Here is a 21,461-nt window from a genome sequence, read left to right on the forward strand (position 1 = left end):
ATTGAAGTTGTACCCATAAAAAATAGGTTTTGTACGACAAAACTATTCAAAGCTAAAAAACAACCGAAAAATTTCATAATACCCTTCTTCTAATCCTAATTTTTCTCATTTCTTATCCCCTACCTATTCCCACTGCAAATATTGTAAGCAACAAAATTAATTTTCTAAAATTGTCAAAACTAAGAGAGGAAGGAAGGAGCTGCTGGTGGAACTGAGAGCGGCCGTCGCCATTGCCATCGAGCAAGGGAGGAAGAGTGAGAGAGAAGGCTGAAACAGAGAGACTAAGAGAGAATGACAAAACGCGAGGAGAGGAAAGAAGGGATGTGTTGTCGCAACTGAAGCCTCCTTCGAAGTTGCGGCTATCAAAGCTTCCGCTGGAGGAGGACTTTGTCGTTGTCGTTGTAGCTGGAGGTGCAGAAAGGGGAGGGTTGCGATGGAGGCCAGGAATCGTTCTGTCACTGCCGATGAAGCTCGTCGTTGGAGGCATTATCCTTGCTAACGGCTCCAACTTTGAAGGCCACAACATCACTGTCAACAGGCCTTAATTAGTGGTGATGGCGGAGGTGATGGTAGTGGCTTCAGAAATGAAAGAGGCTGTGGATATGGTGGTGGTGGTGGTGAATTTCACCGCCGTGGTGGCTATTGTGAAAGTGGATACAAAAGAAATGGTGGTGATGAAAGTGACAGTTATGACAGTGGCAAGGACTGTGGTTTTGAGGATGGTGGAAGTAACTGGTATTTAGTTATGTTTTCATGGTGTTGTTGCGGTTCTATCTAATTTTTGACCTATGAATCTGGTTGTTTGTTGGGAGAAAATGATGGTGGTAAAATGAAAGAGGCGACGGGAATGGTGGTTGGGGTGACGGTAGTACTGACAGTTGTGGTAGATGTGGATGAGAGTTGAAGAGGAAGAGTTTAGTGGTGATAAAGCTATAAAGGGGTTAGGGATTAGGATGGGTTAGGTTAGGCTAAGAAGGGTAATTTAGAATTTTTGGGTAATATTTTAGGGTTTGGATAGTTTTGTCGTACGAAACCCATCTTTCATGGGTAATGTTGAGTTTAAAAAACTAAACTATGATTAAGATGATGGCTAAACATTATTGGATTAAAAGCCAATTGTATGTGTGATTTGTTTTGTTTAGTGTGTAGAAAATAAATTGAATTGAAACTAGCCTAAGAAACAATGATACCAATCAAATAGCATCTAGCACACACAAACACACATAATGGCCCAAGAATATATTTACTACCATCACAAATCCTTCCTATCAGCAACAAAACAAGCCTCTAACAAAATGAAAGAAAGAAAGAAATTGGCCCAAGTTCATCACAAGTCCAACCGGTGGTCCATATCAAATCCAATTTTCTCACTTAGTTTCTAATTAAGTGATTCATTTTTTATTTCATTTGAACCAATTCACATTACTACCGAACCAAAACACTCTTCACCAAAACCAAACTCTTTCTTCTCTCTCTTCTCTTTTTTTTCACATCACCCACATAAAGACTCTGAAGTAAAAAGGAAAGAAAAAGGAAGCTTTGTGCTAGGGCACAATTGAAGAACGAAAAAAAAGTTTTCGATTTCAAGCAAGAAAAGAGAAGGTCAAACAGGCTAGGACAAAAGGCAATATCACATCCAAAGGCAAATCACAGAAATAGAGTTTCTACATTTTTTCTTCGTTGAAGATTGCTGAAGAAATCCTCTGTGTTACAAGCACTAATTTGGAAAAATAAAGAAATCAAAGATGATGAAGCTCTGCTGTGAATCAACGCTCAAAAATCAAACTTGGAGCCAAAGTAAAAAGACGCGGTCCAGATTCAATAAGCAAGATGAAAAAGGTTGAAAGAGAAGATGGAAGGTATGGTTGTATGTTTGATTCGGTCACTGCTTCTACCTCGTCTCTCCTCTGTCACGCTGTTGCTATATCTGATTTTGGGAGAAGAAGTCAAACAAGGTGCTAAAGCAAGTTTCAAGCCTAGAAAGCTTCATTCCTCAATTAAAGGGATGAACGGCCAAGAATTGAAGCAAGAAGTGAGAGCACAACATTTGGATTCCCATAGCTCACTGAGCTGTTTATTCTTTTCCTTCATTATTTTCATTGAGTGTCTCATTATCTCAGTCTAGTCTTTCTATGTTTCAATGTTAAAAGGTAAAATGGTGAGGTTTACATGTAAAGCTATTGAGTGGAAAAAAAGTAGAGAGTTAGACTTGAAGAAAAAGCCTAAGTTTATCTCAGAAATTCTTTATTAATTTTTCTGTTTTGTTGTCATGATCCTGAGAGGATTTTCTTACAAGTTGGGTTAGCACTTTGCTGTTGAAAGCTAGGGTGAGTTCCTAGTCAAGTCTAGTTTGGTTTAGAAACTGGATTTGTCGCAGATAGGATTTGTTAGAATCCTAAGGAGAATTGGTGATTATAATTCTATTGAAAGATAGTGAAATTCCATCATTGTTGTGATGGAGACTGGATGTAGGCTACATTGGAGTGAGTAATTGAACTAGGATATATCTGTGTGTCATTTCCCTTTCTCTTCTCTATTTTTAGTTCTGCACTAGAGGAGACAAAACAAAAGTATCTCCTGATTCTACTATCCAGCAATACTTCACTATAATACACCTTGCACATAAATATGTTTGACTCTTAATGCGTCATGAGACAAAATCAAAGTATCCCCTATTTTATACTCAAAATTTCTTAATAGAATTCATGGTTTGAAAGCAAAGTTAAAAGGAGGCTAAGATTCAACCCCCCTTCTATTAGCCACTGATAACCATCAATTGATATAAAAGCTTGGTCTCAAAAAGATCAAGCTTCACAGATTGGAGAAAAGATCCTGATAGCAAATAACATGGGTTCCAACATAGTGACTTATACTCTGACAGAAGGACAATCCAACAACAGACCTCCATTCTTCAATAGAAAAAATTACAACTACTGAAAAGAAAGAATGAAGATCTTTGTTCAATCAGTAGATTACAACCTTTGGAAGATAATCATGAATGGTCCTTAAATCCCTACAAAAACTGGCGTTGATGGTGTTGTTACTCCCAAAATCGAAGTAGAGTGGAATGAAGATGACTAGAAAAAGGTGGAACTCAATGCCAAGGCTGTCAACATGTTGAACTGTGCAATCAGTTTCAAGAAATACTGGAAGGTTTCAAGATGCAAAACAACAAAGAAAATCGGAGATAAGCTCTAGGTTACACATGAGGGCACCACATAAATAAAGGAAACAATGATTGACATGCTGAGCAAAGAGTATGAGATGTTTTCTACAAAGGAAGGAGAATCAATTGATGACATATTTGAGAGATTCTCTATCATCATTAATAGCTTAGATGCTATAGGAATTACTCACTCTGAACAAGTTTTGGTGAGAAAAATCTTGAGAAGTCTGACTAAAGAGTGAGAAACTATGGCTACTGTGATCTCTGAAAGCAGTAACCTAAGTCAAATGACCTATGATGAGTTGAGAGAAAAGTTACTAGCATATGAAATCACTCACATAAAGAATGATACAAAAAATAAAGGAATGGCTCTTAAATCTTATACTGAATCATTGGATGATGAATCCAGTAACTGTTTATCAGATGACGAGTTTGTGTTTTTCGTTAGAAAACTTAGAAGAATGATGAGACTCAAAAAAAGAAGTAGAAAAGGCAACTCAAAGGAACCAAAGAATGACCTAAGCAAGGTCATTTGCCACAACTGCAGAGAGGCTGGACACTACAAATATGACTGTCCGAAGCTGAAGAAAGAAGATAAGTCTCGAAAGGACAAGAAGAAGGGACTTATGGCTTCTTGGAAAGATTTGTAAAATGACACTGATGATGATGATGAATCTGACCACAACTCTCAAGCATGCTTGATGGCCAACCACAGCTACCATAATGAGGTAATCTTTCTTGAACCTTCTAATGAAGAACTCAATCTTATGATTCAGTAATTAAGAGAAGCCGAAACCACTATTGATCTTGTTGAAGAAAACAAGCGGCTTAAATCTGGAATCAAAAGTCTTGATGAAAAGCATCCTGTTGTTTCCTATTTGAATTACTTTAAAGAGAATAAAAGGTTGCATAAAGTAATTAAGGGTCTAAATCAAGACTTAGCTAAGTTTTCTCAAAGTTCTAAAAATTTAGACAAATTGTTCACTAGTCAAAGACCTCTTTTTGAAAAGGCTGGGTTGGGGTATCATGAAAAACCTAGACTTATTTTTGAAAAATCATGCTTTGAAAATGAAGCCTCAACTTCCAAAGACAAAAGATTTCAAATCCCAAATCACTTTAAAAAAATCAACAAGTAACAAATTCTGTCGTATATACAATCGGGTTGGTCATTTGCCTATTCAATGTTTTATTTTTGAAAAAAAATTGGTGATAAAGTTTACAAAGTAATTGGCAAATACAATGCTCTTGGGTAACCGAGAAGGTTTAACATTAAAGGATCCAAAATTATTTTGGATACCTAAGGTCACTTAAAGGCTTTGTGTAGTTTTTCCTAGCATCCAAGAAGAAGAATGACATGTGGTACTTGGATAGTGGATGCTCTAGGCACATGACCAGAAAGCCCACAATTCTTCATCAAGCTTGATAAATACTATAGAGGCTTTGTGACTTTTGGTGACAATAGAAAAAGAAAGATAGTGGCCATAGATAAAGTGGGTAAGTGTTTCTCCACATTTATTAATGATTGTATTTTTAGTTGATGTATTTTTAGTTCACTGTAATACACATTGCACATAAATCTGTTTGACTCCCAATACGTCAAGAGACAAAATTAAAGTATCCCCTATTCTATACTCAAAATTTCTTAACAGAATTCAAGGTTTGAAAGCAAAGTTAAAAGGAGGCTAAGATTTAACCCCCTTCTATTAGCCACTGATAACCATCAATTGGTATAAAAGCTTGGTCTCAAAAAGATCAAGCTTCACAGATTGGAGAAAAGATCATGATGGCAAACAACATGGGTTCCAACATAGTGGCTTACACTCTGACAGAAGGACAATCCAACAACAGACCTCCATTCTTCAATAGAAAAAATTACAATTACTGAAAAGAAAGAATGAAGATCTTTGTTCAATCAGTAGATTACAACCTTTGGAAGATAATCATGAATGGTCCTTAAATCCCTACAAAAACTGGCGCTGATGGTGTTGTTACTCCCAAAACCGAAGTAGAGTGGAATGAAGATGACAAGAAAAAGGTTGAGCCAAGGCTGTCAACATGTTAAACTGTGCAATCAGCTTCGAAAAATACTGGAAGGTTTCAAGATGCAAAACAACAAAGAAAATCTGGGATAAGCTCTAGGTTACACATGAGGACACCACACAAGTAAAGGAAACAATGATTGACATGCTGAGCAAAGAGTATGAGATATTTTCTACGAAAGAAGGAGAATCAATTGATGACATGTTTGAGAGATTCTCTATCATCATTAATAGCTTAGATGGTATAGAAATTACTCACTCTGAACAAGTTCTGGTGAGGAAAGTCTTGAGAAGCCTGACTAAAGAGTGAGAAACTAAGGCTACTGTGATCTCTGAAAGCAGTAACCTAAGTCAAATGATCTATGATGAGCTGAGAGAAAAGTTACTAGCATTGAAATCACTCACATAAAGAATGATACAAAAAAGAAAGGAATTACTCTTAAATCTTGTACTGAATCATTGGATTATGAATCCAGTGACTGTTTATCAGATGACGAGTTTGTGTTTTTTGCTAGAAAATTTAGAAGAATGATGAGACTCAAGAGAAGAAGTAGAGGAGACAGCTCAAAGGAACCAAAGAATGACCTAAGCAAGGTCATTTGCCACAACTGCAGAGAGGCTGGACACTACAAATATGACTGTCCGAAGCTGAAGAAAGAAGATAAGTCTCGAAAGGACAAGAAGAAGGGACTTATGGCTTCTTGAAAAGATTTGTAAAATGACACTGATGATGATAATGAATCTGACCACAAATCTCAAGCATGCTTGATGGCCAACCACAGCCACCATAATGAGGTAATCTTTCTTGAACCTTCTAATGAAGAACTCAATCTTATGATTCAGTAATTAAGAGAAGCCGAAACCACTGTTGATCTTGTTGAAGAAAACAAGCTGCTTAAATCTGGAATCAAAAGTCTTGATGAAAAGCATCCTGTTGTTGCCTATTTGAATTGCTTTAAAGAGAATGAAATGTTGCATAAAGTAATTAAGGGTCTAAATCAAGACTTAGCTAAGTTTTCTCAAAGTTCTGAAAATTTAGACAAATTGTTCACTAGTCAAAGACCTCTTTTTGAAAAGGTTGGGTTGGAGTATCATGAAAAATCTAAACTTGTTTTTGAAAAATCATGCTTTGAAAATGAAGCCTCAACTTCCAAAGACAAAAGATTTCAAATCCCAAATCACTTTAAAAAAATCAACAAGTAACAAATTCTGTCATATATATAATCGGGTTGGTCATTTGCCTATTCAATGTTTTATTTTTGAAAAAAAATTGGTGATAAAGTTTACAAAGTAATTGGCAAATACAATGCTCTTGGGTAACCGAGAAGGTTTAACATTAAAGAATCCAAAATTATTTTGGATACCTAAGGTCACTTAAAGGCTTTGTGTAGTTTTGTCTAGCATCCAAGAAGAAGAATGACATGTGGTACTTGGATAGTGGATGCTCTAGACACATGACCAAAAAGTCCACATTCTTCATCAAGCTTGATAAATACTATAGAGGCTTTGTGACTTTTGGTGACAATAGAAAAAGAAAGATAGTGGCCATAGATAAAGTGGGTAAGTGTTTCTCCACATTTATTAATGATTGTATTTTTAGTTGATGTATTTTTAGTTCACTGTAATACACATTGCACATAAATATGTTTGACTCCCAATACGTCAAGAGACAAAATTAAAATATCTCCTATTTTCTATTCAAAGTTTCTTAACAGAATTCAAAGTTTGAAAGCAAAATTAAAAGGAGGTCAAGATTCAACCCCTCTTCTCTTAGCCACCGATAACCATTAGATATAATTTTAATTTTAGTTTTTATTGCTAAATTTGTTAATGTTTAGAACTTTCATAGATAGAAATGATAGTTTATCCTTAAATATACGTAAATATTTTTTAAAAATTATTATGGATAAATTTTTAATTAGTAAATTAAATTAAAGCATAAATAAAATCTTCCAATTCTGGATATTATTAGAAAACAAGGTATTGAGCAGTTTATAAAAATTTCCAAACCGTTTTTCAAATAATAAAATTTGTAAATACGGTTAAACTTTTGTACGAAAAATGTGCTGACTTGAGATTTTTTGTAGTTTAAAGAATAGGTATTTAATTTTCTTTTTAAAAATTAAAATGTTAACCGACTAACAATTCTTTAAGAATTCAAGTCTACACATCTAGTATTTTAATAATTGAAGTGTTGAAATAAAGACTTTTATAATAAAATAATTTAATTAACTATCATGTGCTATAAAAATATATATTAAAATTATTATTGTAAATATTTTTAAATTTTTTATTTAAATAAATAAATAATAAATATGTTAAAAATTTAAATTTTGTATTTTTGTATAAATTTTTTAATTAATAATATTAATATGTGATTTTAGGATACATGTTCGATAAGTCGATAATAAAAATGTTTTACTCAAAATTATGAGATAATATTCAATTTGGTCTTCATGTAAGTTACAATTTAGTCCTTAAAATTTTAATTGTTTTATTTAATTTTTAAATTTTGTGAACATAATTCATGTTAGTCTTTGAAAAATTTTTTAACATACAAACGTTAATAGAACACTGTCATGAACAGTTAGATACCACATTAAACCTTATAAAATAATATCGTTTTAGTTTTGACACTCAAATAACCCAAAAACAACCTCGTAAATAGTATTTATTAAAATTTTACCTAATAAAATAAATGATATGATGTCGTTTTTGAGCTATTTAAATGTCAAAATTAACACTATATTATTTTATAAGTTTTAATGTGACATCTGATAACAGCGTTCTATTAATATTTTTATACTAATAATAATCTTAAAAATTAATATAAAGTATGCTTATAAATTTTAAGAATTAAATAAAGACAATTAAAATTTTAAAGATTAAATTAAGATTTATGTATAAGTTTAGTGACCAAATTGAATATTAATTTCAAAATTATTGAAGAAAAATATTCGGCTAAACCCATTGAATTCCTCGAAGTTCAAAGCTGTTTTTTATTTTAGTGATTTTAATATATCGTCAGAGGAGGCGGCGTTTAAAAAATATAAACGTGCCAGATGCCACTGATGGTGTGCTATACTTATTGGAATGCACAACCCTAGTCAATTCTTGGATTCAAAACAAGAAATCAAATTCAGTTGAGACCTTTGACGTGCTTATCGGCTTACACATATTAAGAGTAAGCTTGTTTAGAAAGTTTTAAAAATTATTTTTTTTAATTTTTAATTTATAAAAAATAATAATATTAATATTTAGTGTATTTTTAAAATTAAATTGTAATGTTTTAAAAAATTATTTAAGTATTTATGAAAAAGTTAAAAAAATAAATTTTTTTATAATAATTTTTTTATCATATTTATTTAAAAATAAATACTTTTAGAATTAAAAAATCAAATACAAAATAACTTATTTATAAGTTATGTTATGTAGGTAACTTGAGATAGGTGGGTTGGGCTTGTAAGATTGGCCCAAATGCAGATAGAAGATGGTCTCCGACTTGTACGCGTTCGAGAGCCGCGCGTCCGAGTTGTGTATGTGAAGGAATGAGGGAGTGGTACTTGCAATGACACTCCGATACCTAAGTTAGCAAGGGAGCAAGCAGGTTTAGAAAGTATTGGAACTTAGTTTTATTTGAGTGGGTTAGTGTATTTATAGTGGTGATCCAATAACCACCGTTCGAGTAGTTCCACTTCTGAAGGTGGATAACCGTCATTTTATCTTTGGGTTGTTGAATATTGCTTCTGGAAGGGGATAAGAGATTTTAGGAGGCAGTTACTTATTTGAATAAGTGCTATCTGCCAGCTCATCTCGAGCGCAACCTCTTTGGGGAGGGGCTCACGTTGAACCCGACCTCTTTCCTGGGAGGTCGGTTAGGTGGTGAAGGCCAACCTTTTGATTTGGCCTTTTTGGCTTACTTGGACCTGGATCATAGTGTGGGGTCATGGTATGAACAGTGCCCCTACTCGAGTCCGATTTCTTTGCTATGAGTCGGGTTCGACTAATAACTGAACTCGGGTTGTCCAAGTCGGGAACCGACGTGATTTAAGTTAAAAACCGACGTGATTTTGAATTTCTCAACCGTCGTGTCTAATCAAACGTCGCGTCCGTTTGGGATTTCGCATTTACACGTGGGGGCAGTTACATTGGTAACGGCGCGTTTCTTTTAATGAGTGTGTCATTTTACCGTTGTGCCCCTGGCGTATTATAAATACTTTTTCCCTCTTCTTTCTTTGTTTTCTTTCGTCTTCTCTTCAAAGTTTCTTGCCTTCCTTTCTCATTCAAAGATTTCTTTTAGTCTTCCGTCTCGGGGCACTTCGTTGCTTTCCACTGCTGCGACTATTTCTCCTTGATTATTTAGAGAAAGGTTAGTCTTTCTTTTACATTCTTCAGTTAATTGTGTAGTGCTTTGTCTTTGTTCGGAGTGCTTTTGTGTGTTTGAGGAGATTTTTGTGTTTTTACTACTCCTTTGCTTGCATTGTGAGGTGTTAGCATTTTCGCAAGTTTATTAGATGTCGTTGTTGTCGTCTGGTGGTTTTCTTTATTTTGCTTTTGGAGAAAGATTGTCTTGTCTTTGGGAGCCCTGTTTTTTGATGATTTTATTTTTTTTTGTAGGTCTTATCACCTTTATACCTACTTCCTTTTTGTCGGAAAAAATGTCTTCCCATATCCCTGAGACCCTCTCGAGATGGGTAGATGATTCTGTGCTTGATGAGAAACCTTTAGTAGATGTCGATTTTATTACTGAGCTCCGTACCCATCATAGGATTTGTAGTTTGGAGGATGATGAGTGATGAATCCATATTTTACGATATATTTTGGTTTGATTTGAGTGGATTCCATCACATAAACCCACATTTATTCACCTAAATAGCATGCTTTTGACATTTCTTCCTAAATTGTGCTTGAAAGTGAAAACATGCTCTTTTGTGCTTAATTTAGTCAATGTTATTCACTTTAATCCCATTTGGTGCCTTGATGTATTTGTTAAGTGATTTTCAGGTTTCCAAGGCAAGTATGTGTTGAAGAAGTGAGGAAAAGAGCATGCAAAAGGGAAGAATTCAAGAAATGAAGGATTTGGAAAGCTGCCAGCCCTGACCTCTCTGTACTAAATTTATCATAACTTGAGCTACAGAGGTCCAAATGAGGCGGTTCCAGCGGCATTGGAAAGCTAACGTCCGGAGCTTCAAAATGGTATGCAATTTACTATAGTGGACATAAGTCTACGTGTGCGTACGCACAGGTACTTGTGCGTATGCACAAGTCGGGATTCAGCATGTGTGCGGACGCACATGTCTGTGCGTCCGCACAGGTCCTTGCACGTGAGCTCATTAATGCAAATCGTTGGGGGCGAATTCTGGGCCTCCAAAACCCAATCCAACTCACTTTCTGAAGCTATTTAAGGCCAAATTGAAGATGAATGAAGGGGAGGGCAATTAGGTTTAGTTTTTATTATGTTTTCTCTTAGTTTCTAGAGAGAGAAGCTCTCCCCTCTCTCTAGAATTAGGGTTTTATTAGTTAATTTCCTTTTAATTTCAGCTTTTAATTCTTATTCTAGTGTAGTTTCATTTATGTTTCCATGTTCTTCTATCTTGTTCTTCTTCATTTCTCTTGTTATTTCCTTTATTTTGTCATTTTTATGCTTATGGATACTCTTTGTTACTTTAATTTTAATTAATGTAAATTTATGTTTCCATGTCATTTATTGCTTTCTCTAGTTGTTATTGTCACTTTCTTGCTTTGGTAGTTTTAGAATTTATTTTATTGCAATTTAATATTATTTTATTCTCATGCACACAAGTATTTGATAAAATGTTTGGCTTAGTTTTTACTTAGTTTTTCTCCACTCTTGGCTTGAAATTGTTGGCTTTGGCGATCCTTGAGTCATTGATGTCCATTCTTATTTGATATATTAGAGTAGTTAGTTGATTTGGTTTCCCTTGACTCTATGTGACCCCTTAGTGTTGACATAGGACTTAGGGATTGAAATTAACTATGCCTATTTGACTTATTTTCGATGTAAGGTTGACTAAGTAGGATTAACTCTTCATAATCATCATTTGTTTGTGGTCAATGTCTAGGATAGGTAGCCTTAGCTCTCAATTACTTGCCAAGATGCTTTCTTGCATTTGAAGTTTTATTTCCTTGCATTTAATTGCTTTGACTTTTATTGCTTTGATGTTTAATTTCTTGCATGTTTAGTTTTTCACACTCTTGGTTGAGAAATTGGATGTCTGGGGGGAATTGAGTTGTGGATGTCCATTCCGCATTGTGTGAGAATAGTTAATTGGTTTGGTTTCCATTGACGCTAGTTTTTCACTAAGTAATTAGTGAGTTGACTAGGACTTATGGATTGAGATCAATTATGCTTTTGACTAATTCTCAAGGAGGATTGATTAATTTGGATTGATTCCACACAATTGCCATGTTTGTGCTCCATAACTAGGATATGAATCCTAAACTCCCCAATTCTTGCCAAGAGTTGCCATTTATATTCCTTGCATGTTTACTTGCTTTCTTGCTATTTACATCTCTTGCTCTCTCTTGCTTTCATTCCCCAATCCCCCATGCTTTTCTCCTTCATAGCCAATAATATTACATTTTATTGCAACTCCTAGGGAAGACGACCCGGGAGCTAAATACTCTCGATTTATTTTGTATTGTGACATTATTATTTGATCGTGAGAATTCATTATTGGTTTGGACTATGCTACCACCAAAATGATGCTTGTTTTGATGATTGATTCTGAACCATACGATAATCCTCATTCTCAATGAGCCTAAGTATGAATTGGTGGCCTCGGATCCTGAGGACCGGGTTTGTTATGGGAGGGTTGCTGATTCTGATCCTCATTTTTTCTTTATGTACGATTGCCTTTTTACCCATCTGGGGGTTTCCTTTCCTTTCTCTGACTTTGAAATGGAGGTCTTGGGCCATTGCCGAGTTGCTCCTACCCAACTCCACCCCAACTCTTGGAGTTTCATGAAAATCTACCAACTCATCAGTCAAGAGCTGGACTTCTCGACTTCTTTAAAGATTTTTTTCTATCTTTTCCATCTGACCAAACCATTTAGCGCTCAGAATAATAAGCAACAGTGAGTATCCTTCCGAGCTATTCAGGGACGAAAGGTTTTTTCAATCTTTGTTGAATCTTTTCACGATTTTAAAAACTTCTTCTTTAAAGTCTAAGCTGTGGAGGGCCACCATCCCTTTTTTCTAGATGAGAACAATTATCCTCGATTTCCTTTATACTGGTCGGAGGTCTCCCCTGTTGAAAAGTATGGCCTGAATGATTTGGACGAGGTTGAGGAGGCCATTGTGGGGTTTTTCCGGGAGGCTTGGGGGAGAGCTCCCAATCTGGATACTAAGAAATTTCTCCTTGGTCCTCGGAGTTTCGTTCACTATGAGCTAGGTAGTTTTGATTTCTTTTGTGGTTGTTACTAAAGAATCTCGACTTGTGATGTTTTCCGATTTGTAAACTGATTGATTTTTTATTTCTTCCTTTTAGAAATGGTGAAGAGTGGATCCAGCGCTGCCTATCAGAAGGTCTAGGAGGCCAAGAGGAAGGCTCGGGCCCGAGCTGATGCTGCGAGGTCAGAGCTACTGGCATTCCTCCTCCTCCTTCTCATGACTCGGGGACCTTCTCTCGCCCGATTATGGTAACCTCTGCCTCTGCTTCTCCTCTTCCTCCTCCTGCCCCTATCCCCCCCAGTCCAACCTCTTTTCGAACCCGAAAAAAAGAAATGTAGGACCTTGGAGCCCGGTTCTATTGCTGGAGAGGCCGGCTTCGACGGTTCGAAGTTCATTCGGAAGCACATCTTCCCTCATAGCCAAATCACTATAGATGATGCTTCCCTTCGAAATCATCTTCAGGTTTTGGTTTGGGGAGGGGTTCGGACTGCTGGGGTTTGAACTGCGCTTCTTGACATCTTGGACAAAACTCCTTTGAGTTCTTTGAGCTTTTCCCAAAAAACTGTGGAGGAACTTCAGGGGAGGATTGTTCTTTATCAAGAAGAGGAGCAAAGGCTTCAAGGGGAGAATACCTGGCTAAAGGAGGAGTTGACCCGACTTCAGGAGAGGGAGAAGAAGCTAATGGGTTAGTGTACCATGGCGGAGGGCCTGAAGGAGAAGGCAGAGTAAAATTATGTCAGGTTTTTTTTTTTGAAAATATTGATCTTCAGAAGCAGCTGGAGTCGAATTGGGAGGCCTATCAGGAGCTGGAGGATTCAATTGTTTAGAGCTCAGAGGAGGCTTGGAGGGTGTTTAAGGAACAGGTCGGAGTCATTGCTCCTGGCTTGGACCTTTTCCTTCTCTATCCCGACAAGATCGTTGTTGATGGAGCTATTTTCTCCCCTCCTCGTCCTGAAACGAACTACGAGCTGAAGACTCGTGGGCAAAGGATTGTTTAGTCTCCTCCTCGTGAGGAGCAACAGGAGAGATTCCTGCCGAGTTCTTCAGAAGCTCCGACTTCAGTTGCCGAAGAGACTACTCCGACCCCCCTAACCTCAGTAGCAGATCCGAGCTCTTCTCCTCTTGATGACCCCAATCTTCCTTCTCAATGATTTTAGCTATTTAGGGCCCGGCTTGTGGGCCCTTTTTGAACAATTTATTTTTTATGTTTATGTGGTGGTAGTTCCTGACACTTTTGACCTTTTATGGTACGTTAACAAAAAAGTTGCTTTGTTGGGTTCGTCCTTTTTGGATAAGGGCTTTTAAGAAATACTTTGTGTGTGCATGCTTTGTAGTCGTTGTGATTTTTTATAAGGCTTTTATGAAAAACCCTTGATTTTGTGAAAAAAAATCTTTTAACTAGGTAGGCTGTTTTGTCTAAGTTATTGTAAAAAAATTTCGAAGACTTGAGACAGCCTTTGCTTCTATCTTTGAGAGATTTTCTTATCTCTTTTGTATTCCTCACATATTCAATTTTTGCTTATAGAATTATTTTCGTGACTTAGGTTATTTTTGCGATGCATTTCGATTCTTCTCGGGTTTTCCAACTGGTAGGTCGTTTAGTGGTAATGTTCCCGAGTTATCATGATCGTCTTTGTAACCTCTTTACACCGACTTGTAGCTCGTAGTTTCATCCTGCCGACCATTTAGGTCAGTCATAGGATTTTCACGCTTTTTTGAGCTTAAATCGGTGCATTTCGTAGAACAATGATGACAATAATGGAATTATAAAGAGACAGAATAAAATCTTTATTTATAGATGGAGGTAACTTTTGATCTTAGCTACTAAGGGATTTTAAGACTTATTAACCCTTAGACCCCACTTTGATGCCTCATTAAAATCCCCTTTGGGAAAACCATCTTTGGAAAAAAACTATGAAGTCGGGAAAAAGAGTACATCAGGGAGTGGAGTTCGCTTCTAGCTATAATACCTGCTCATGTTACAAGCATGCCACGATCTTGGAAGCACGGTACCACTCAAGTCAGATACCTTATAGTATCCTTTTCCTAAGACTTCACTTATCTTATATGTCCCTTTTCAATTAGCAGCGAGTTTTTCTTCACCCGACTTGTTAACGCCGATATCATTCTTGATCAGGACCAAGTCGTCGGAGGTGAAGCTTCTTCGAATGGCTTTCTTGTTGTATCTGTTTGTCATCCTTTGCTTCAGCGCTGCTTCCCTTATCTGGGCTTGCTCTTGGACTTCGGGGAGTAGTTTAAGTTCTTCTTTGTATGCCTGAATGTTGCCAACCTCGTCGTAGAATCTCACCCTTGGACTTTGCTCGTTGATTTCGACTGGTATTATGGCCTCTATGCCATAAGCAAGTCGGAAGAGTGTTTCTCCTGTGGCAGATTGAGGTGTAGTCCGATATGCCCATAATACTTGAGGGAGTTCTTCAGCCCAGGCTCCCTTTGTATTTTGTAATCTTTTCTTTAATTCAGCCAGTATAACTTTGTTGGTTGCCTCAGCTTGTCCATTTGCTTGTGGGTGCTCAACCGAGGTGAACTGATGCTTGTTCTTCATGCTAGCTACCAAGTTTCTGAATGTAGAGTCGGTGAACTGGGTACCATTATCCGTGGTGATGGAATGGAAAATTCCATACCTTGTAATGATATTCTTGTAGAGGAACTTTCGACTTCTCTGAGCTGTGATGGTGGCCAATGGTTTTGCTTCGATCCATTTTGTAAAATAGTCTACTCCCACTATGAGGTATTTTACTTGTTCGGGTTCTTGGGGGAAGGGTCCGAGTATGTCCAACCCCCATTTGGCAAAAGGCCATGGAGAAGTTATGCTGATGAGTTTCTCAGGGGGAGTGACATGGAAGTTAGCATGCATTTGGCATGGTTGGCACTTCTTCACGAACTCGGTGGCATCTTTCTGCAAGGTCGGCCAATAGAACCCGGCTCGGATAACTTTCATAGCCAAAGACCTTGCTCCGAGATGGTTTCCGCAGATACCATTGTGCACCTTCTCTAAGACCTCTGTTGTCTTGGAGGTCGGGACGCACTTCAACAATAGTGTAGATATTCCTCTTTTATAGATGGTATTTTTCACCAAGGTGTAGCTTTGTGCCTCCCTCCAGATTTTTTTAGCCTCTTTTTCCTCTTTGGGTAGGATGTCGAATTTTATATATTCGATAAAAGGGGTCATCCACCCGAGTTCCAATCCGGATACCTCAAGGACATCTTGTTTAGCCTCAGTTTTTGTGACAGAGGGTTCTTGGAGAGTTTCCTGAATTAGGCTTCTATTATTCCCTCCTAGCTTGGTACTTGCTAACTTGGAGAGGGCATCTGCTCTGCTGTTGAGGTCCCGAGTTATGTGTTTGACCTCAGTCTCCGAGAACCACCTAAGGCACTCCAAAGTTTTATCTAAGTACCTTTTCATATTTGGGTCTTTAGCTTGATACTCCCCATTGATTTGAGAGGTCACTACTTAAGAGTCGTTGAAGACCACTACTTTTGTTGCACCGATTTTTTGTGCTAGTTTTAATCTGGCGATCAAGGCTTCATATTCTGCTTGGTTGTTGGAGTCTGGGAACTCAAATTTGAGGGAGACTTCTATTTGGGTTCCCTCTTGGTTGGCCAATATTATGCCTGCACCACTTCCAATTTTGTTGGAAGAACCATCCACATACAACTCCCAAGCTGTGGAGGCCTCCTCTTGATCTCCTGCATATTCTGCCATGAAGTCGTGAGGCATTGAGCTTTTATTGCTGTCCGAGTTTCATACCTGAGGTCGAACTCAAATAGTTCTATAGCCCATTGAACCATTCTGCCCGCAATGTCTGTTTTTTGAAGAATTTGCTTCATGGACTGATTCGTTCGAACTTTTATTGTGTGAGCTTGAAAATAAGGCCGTAGCCTTCGAGACGCCACTATTAAGGCATACGCAAACTTCTCGAGTTTTTGGTACCTTAACTCGAGGCCTTGTAGAACTTTGCTGGTGAAGTATACTGGATGTTGCCCAACCTCATCTTCTCGTATTAGTGCTGATGCAACAGCCTTTTCGGCTATAGACAAATATAGGACGAGATCTTCCCTGATTTTAGGTCGGGTCAGAATGGGAGGTTGGCTTAAAAACCTTTTGAACTCCTGAAAAGCTTCTTCGCATTCTGGAGTCCATTCGAACTGGCATCCTTTTTTTAGTAGAGAGAAAAGTGGTAGGGATCTCAATGCTGATCTTGCTAAGAACTTGGAGAGAGTTGTAAGTCGGCCATTCAGCTGCTAGACTTCTCTTAAACAGGTCGGGCTCTTCATTTCTAGGACGGTTCTACACTTGTCGGGGTTAGCTTCTATCCCCCTTTGTGTTAGCATAAACCCTAGAAATTTTCCAGCCTCTACTGCAAAGGTGCACTTTGCGGGATTCAATCTCATCCCGTGCGTCCTTATGGTGCTAAAGACTCGTGAGAGATCGGTCAAGAGGTCTGCCTCATCCTTGGTTTTTATTAACATGTCGTCCACATATACTTCCATTAAGCTCCCAAGGTGAGGTGCAAACACCTTGTTCATTAGCCTTTGGTATGTGGCTCCTGTATTCTTTAGCCCAAATGGCATAACCACATAGCAATAATTTGCTCTAGGCGTGATGAAGGATGTCTTCTCCTGGTCTGGCTTATACATCGGGTCCATAATAACAAGTATTGATATCCCGAGCTGGAATCTACTAGGGTAACAATATTTGGAAGAGGATATGGGTCTTTTTAGGTGCCTTGTTCAAGTCGGTGTAGTCAACGCACATTCTCCACTTGCCGTTCTGTTTCTTGACTAGCACTACATTTGCCAGCCAGGCTGGATATTTGACCTCTCTGATGAAACCGGCTTCTAGGAGGGCTTGTATTTGTTCTTCGACCACTTGAGCTCGTTCAGGACCGAGTTTCCGCCGTCTTTGCTGAACAGGTCGAGATCCTGGGTAGACTGCTAATTTGTGCGCCATGAGCTTGGGATCTATCCTGGGCATGTCGGAGGCTTTCTAGGCGAAGAGGTCGGCATTCTCTTGTAGGAGCCTTATTAGCTTCTGTTTCAAGTCTTCTTTCAAGTTGGCTCTTATGTTGGTATTTTTTCCGTCCTCTTGCTCGATCTGCACTTCTTCAGTCTTCCCTCCGGGCTGTGGTCGCAACTCTTCTTTAGCTCGGATTCCTCCGAGTTCAATGGTATTAACCTCCTTGCCTTTATCTCTCAGGTTTAGGCTTTCATTGTAGCACTTTCTCGCTAGCTTCTGATCTCCCCTGATGGTGCAATTCCCTCTGGTGTTGGAAACTTCATGCAAAGATGGGGGGTGGATACCACTGCTCCAAGCCGATTTAGAGTCGTTCTACCTATTAAGGTATTATAGGACGAGCCCACATCAATGACTATGAAGTCGATGCTTAGAGTTTTAGATTTCATCCCCTTTCCAAAAGTTGTATGTAGGGGTATGAATCCTAGTAGTTTTATGGGAGTGTCCCCCAAACCATAAAGGGTATCGGGGTATGCCCTTAACTCTTTTTCGTCCAATCCTAGCTTGTCAAATGCTGGCTTGAACAGGATGTCTGCCAAGCTCTCCTGATCCACCAGGGTTCTGTGTAGATGGGCATTGGCGAGAATCATGGTAATTACCACTGGATCATTATGTCCAAGGGAAATATCCTGCTTGTCTTCTTTGGTGAAACAGATTGTTGGAAGGTCGGGTAGTTCACCCCCGACCTGGTAGACTTCTTTCAGGTGTCTCTTACGAGATCACTTTGTGAGACCTCCTCCAGCAAACCCTCCTGAGATCATATGTATATGTCGCTCGTCCGTGGTTGGTCTTTTCGATCTTCTTCATCTCGCTTCCTTTTCCCATGATTGTCCAACCTTTTCATGAGATATCTATCAAGTCGGCCTTCTCTGGCCAGCTTTTTTATCACACTTTTCAAGTCATAACAATCATTTGTTGAGTGCCCATATAACTTGTGATATTCACAGTATTCGCTACGCCTTCCCCCTTTTTTGTTCTTGATGGGCCGAGGAGGAGGTAGGTTTTCAGTGTGATAAATTTTCCTGTAGATGTCAACTACGAAAACCCACAGAGGAGTATAAGAGTGATATCTGCTGGGCCTTTCAGGCCCGACTTCTTCTTTTTTCTGGGCTCTCTCTCTTTCTCCTTTGATGAGTGAGAGTGCCCAGGTCGCCAGCTTGGTTCTCATAGCCTGGCATTTTTTTCCATGTTGATGTACTTTTCAGCTCTTTCTTGTACATCACTTAAAGAAGTCGGATGCCTTTTGGAGATGGACTGAGAGAAGGGACCTTCTCGGAGTCCATTTACCAGGCCCATGATTACTGCTTCTGTAGGCAGGTCTTGAATTTCTAGGCACGCCTTGTTGAACCTTTCCATGTAGTCTCTTAGGGGTTCTCCGACCTTCTGTTTTACCCCCAGGAGACTAGGCACATACTTGACTTTGTCCTTTTGGATTGAAAACCACATAAGAAACTTACACGAGAGGTCGTCGAAACTGGTGACCGACCTTGGAGGGAGGCTATCAAACCACTTCATCGCTACTTTTGTTAGAGTTGTCGGAAAGGCTTTGCAGCGGGTAGCATCAGAGGCATCAGCTAAATACATCTAACTTTTGAAGTTGCTCAAATGATGATTTGGATCAGTGGTTCCGTCGTAGAGATCCATGTCAGGACTTTTGAAATTTAACGGGTCTTCTCCCCTCAAAGGGGAATATTCTCAGTCAGCGCGAGAGCTCTTACCTCGGAGGTTGGATTCTAGCCTCAAGAGCTTTTCTTCAAGCTCTTTTCATCGCTCAACCTCTCTCCTTAGGTTTCTTTCCATTTTCCTCTGTCATTTCAGTTCTTGTTCCAGCTGTTCTAACCGTCTCTAGTGGCTGTGAAGTAGCCCCATGAGGTTGGCGGCGTGAGGTTGGCGGCGTGAGGTTGCCCCCCTTTTTCTGGTTCGTGAACTTCAGAGGGGATTCCCTTTGGGTCTTTTACCCCTGAGGGGCATTCTCCATGCTGGTTATTCGCTCCTTGCAGAGTGATTATGGCTCTGTCATTGTTACCTGTGTCTTGGTGTTCTTGCTCAGATTCGGACGCGGTGTTTTTGTCCTCGTTCAGGTCGTCCACCTTCATGCATTGATCTCCCAGGTCCCCAGAAACGGCGCCAATGTTACGTCGGTAACCTGAGATAGGTGGGTTAGGCTTGTAAGATTGGCCCAAATGCAGATGGAAGATGGTCTCCGACTTGTACGCGTTCGAGAGCCGCTGTCCGAGTTGTGTATGTGAAGGAATGAGGGGGTGGTACCTGCAATGACACTCCGATGCCTAAGTTAGCAAGGGGCAAACAGGTTTAGAAAGTATTGGAACTTAGTTTTACCTGAGTGGTTCAGTATATTTATAGTGGTGATCCAATAACCACCGTTGGAGTAGTTTCACTTCTGAAGGTAGATAACCGTCCCTTTATCTTTGAGTTGTTGAGATATTGCTTCTGGAAGGGGATGAGAGATTTTAGGGGGCAGTTACTTATTTGAATAAGTGCTATCTGCCAGCTCATCTCGAGCCCGACCTCTTTGGGGAGGGGCTCACGTTAAACCCGACCTCTTTCCTGGGAGGTCGGTTAGGTGGTGAAGGCCAACCTTTGGATTGGACCTTTTTGGCTTACTTAGGCCTGAACCATAGTGTGGGGTCAAGGTATGAACAAGTTATTTTTAATATAAGTATTTATTGCTTAAACTATTTCTTCAAAAAGAACTTAATTAAATTATTTACCCAAACAAAACTTAAATCATCCAATTAATTTTTGAAAGATCACTCATTTTTTTAAAATTAATTTTAATTTTTTTTAAATTAAATTCATCTTAAAGGTTTTAAATTAATCATATGATCCTTCTATCACTTTCTTTACTAATAACATAGAATTTTTTGATATAATACGTTAAATAATATCATAGTACACATCTAATAATCTTATTTAACTATTAACATGATTAGTTTATGAAATTAAATCAAATCAATCTCAAATTAAAAAATTCTAAAGCTTCAAGTTCTTTTTTCAATTAAGTTTTGATTTGATCTAATTTCATAAATTTATTATATTAATAATTAATTAAGACTCTTAGGTGTATGTTATAGTATCACTTAACGTGTTATATTAACAAATTTTGACAACATTAATAAAAAAAACTAACAAAAGAACTAACATGATTAACTTAAAATTTTTAAAAAATAAAATTGATTTAAAAAATTTTAAAAACCAATTTAAAAACTAAATAATTTTTTAGAAATAAATTTAATCATTTATTTCACATATTAAATTATTTAACTGTTCACTATTAACATGTGAATATTCTCTTTAAATTTTTGGATCTTTTTAAAAAACTTTTGGAAAGTGAAAAAAGGAAAAAATAAGTGTAAAAATAATGTGAATATGTTAGAATTGATAGAGATAAAGAAGGAGGTGATTACTAAGTTTGATGTATTGTAATTTTGGGATAATAATGCGTGGGTTTGGAATTTGTGGGATCGGAAGGTGCTTCTGGAAGTTTATTAATAATAGGGGATGATATGATGTTTAGGTTGAGTAATTATTATAAAGAGGAGAGATTGTTGTGTATAGAAGAAAATTGACAAACAATAATTTTTATTTGTGCGGTTTGCTTAGTGTATGGTGTGTATACAAGAGAAAAGAAGCTTGCTGTGTGGGAAGAGTTGAGTTTTTTTTTATCGAAAATATGTCAAGTTTCTCTTTACTACTTGGGTATCTTTAATGAGGTTGTGCAGTTGGAAGAAAAGAAAGGCACTAGTGTGTTAAGAGTAATATGGAACTGGTGGATATAGAGTTGAA

The 21,461-nt window shown here is 37.9% G+C and overlaps 1 protein-coding gene and 2 pseudogenes across 15 annotated transcripts in view; 2 read left to right on the top strand and 1 right to left on the bottom strand.

Annotated features, from left to right (window-relative positions):
- The window catches only part of LOC110266037 (EH domain-containing protein 1-like), a 45,871-nt gene that overhangs the window by 12,699 nt on the left and 11,711 nt on the right, over positions 1 to 21,461 (bottom strand). The gene's annotated exons all lie outside the window — the stretch shown is intronic.
- On the top strand, positions 2,842 to 3,816 carry LOC148549764 (uncharacterized; annotated as a pseudogene).
- On the top strand, positions 4,950 to 5,910 carry LOC148549765 (uncharacterized; annotated as a pseudogene).

This window comes from Arachis ipaensis, chromosome B8 (genome assembly GCF_059453495.1).
Source record: "Arachis ipaensis isolate K30076 ecotype BB chromosome B8, ASM5945349v1, whole genome shotgun sequence".
Taxonomy (NCBI): Eukaryota; Viridiplantae; Streptophyta; class Magnoliopsida; order Fabales; family Fabaceae; genus Arachis; species Arachis ipaensis.